The sequence below is a fragment of the Palaemon carinicauda genome, chromosome 9, assembly GCF_036898095.1.
Source record: "Palaemon carinicauda isolate YSFRI2023 chromosome 9, ASM3689809v2, whole genome shotgun sequence".
NCBI lineage: Eukaryota > Metazoa > Arthropoda > Malacostraca > Decapoda > Palaemonidae > Palaemon > Palaemon carinicauda.
The window spans coordinates 81,978,886-81,980,806 of record NC_090733.1 but is presented as its reverse complement, the minus strand read 5'-3'; positions in this window follow the sequence as shown (position 1 = coordinate 81,980,806).

Here is a 1,921-nt window from a genome sequence, read left to right as displayed (position 1 = left end):
ATTTCTGTATATCAGTTTTCATAGCAACATATAGAAATAGACATGTGTATAAACTTTTCTTGGTTTAAATTTAAATATTTTTTTTTTTCATCATTGTAGTTCCTATTCCCATATAGAAAATGAATTAGCAAATGATTACCCTTCCCCCTTTCGTGTGTATACTTTGAAGTAACAAACCCAAACCATACTTGCTAGAATTTATGGGAGAACTGTATCATAATAATCTCTCTCTCTCTCTCTCTCTCTCTCTCCTCTCTCTCTCTCTCCTCTCTCTCTCTCTCTCTCTTACGTGTACGTATTCTATTATAATGTATATCTAAAGCACTGAGCAAATGTTCAGCAAATTAATAATTGGGCAATACATAGCTTCGACATTTTAATTTAAAAATTGTTTTCTTCCCTTCACCGTTACATATATTTCCGTCTCTTTATAATACGACTTTATTCCTGAATAGAAACTCGAATGGAATTTTTTACAAGATAAAGTTACCATGAATGTTTTCGCTTAAAAAATAATGATGATGCAACCAAATCGTTGTAATGCAATTTCAATATCAATTATCTTATTGTCAATTAACTACCCGATATATAGAAATTTGGGCAAATGGAAATAAGAGCTTTATCTGGAATTACTAATCAGTATTTCGAAAACTCGTGGGTATGAGTAGCTGACTTGTTTTTAAACTATTGCAATAAGGATTCTTTTCCTATATAGGGTTCTAACGTTTATCTATGGAATTCCTGGACGACAATATTCAAACTCATCATCCTTACTGTTACTATTAGTTTTTATTCGTACTCTTCGAGAAAAACTGGTTTACTTAGTCTTCCATACCACACACTAAATAGTTCAACAACTGTGAAGTGGTTAGATTCAAATCGGAATGGAGGCCGATCATCCCACCTCTACCGTAATTCAAAAAAAAAAAAAAAAAAAAAAAAAAGATCTTTAAGTAAATGATACATAGGCAGCCGGATGGCAAACATAATTCTCGACCCTGTAACATAAGCTTATTGACATAATCACCTAGTGATTCATAATATGATATCCCCCAATAAATTATTAAAGGCATAACGTTTTCACAATTGTTGCCAAATGTATGATCTATATATAAACATGTGTTCGGGAAGATTATTTTCATTAGAAATTGACCAAAATTACACTTTGTGATGACATTTTTGTTTTTTAAACTTGTAAAAATAACCTAAATATCGTAACAATGTACAAAAAGCTTATAAGTGTAATTTCCTTTTCATAGAATCCATTTTTACTGTTAATAATAAGGTATAATATCCTGGCATACAATATCATCGTGCTTGGAAGTAATTAAAAAGATTTAAAAATCATTTGATATATCAAAAGAGTTGTATCAAGACTTTTCCAGGATCATGGAAGTAAATTGTAATTAGTCGTGGCTGAGATACGCTGACGATATCAATATTTCTTTCTTCACGTGGTAAAACTTTGTTTTTTTCATTAACCTTTGGGATACCATCGGCTTTTGAAGAAAATTTTGAAGGACTATGATGATATTTCCATCACATATTTAGACATCTTGTATCATAGACTCTGTATACATCGACTATTTTCAGTTTAGACCTTTAGACAAATATTTACTTTGCAAAGATGTTTATGGAATTGCAATTTTGTTATTTCAACATATCCTTATAACATAATGGTAGGAAATTTGATTTTGCGGACATGCATACCTACACAACCACACATACACACATAAAAACACAAACACACACAGAAAACACACACACACACACACACACACAAACACACACACACATATATATATATATATATATATACAATTTTATATATGTATATATATGTAATATATAGATAAATATATATATATATATATATATGTGTGTGTGTGTGTGTATATACATACATATATATATGATCATA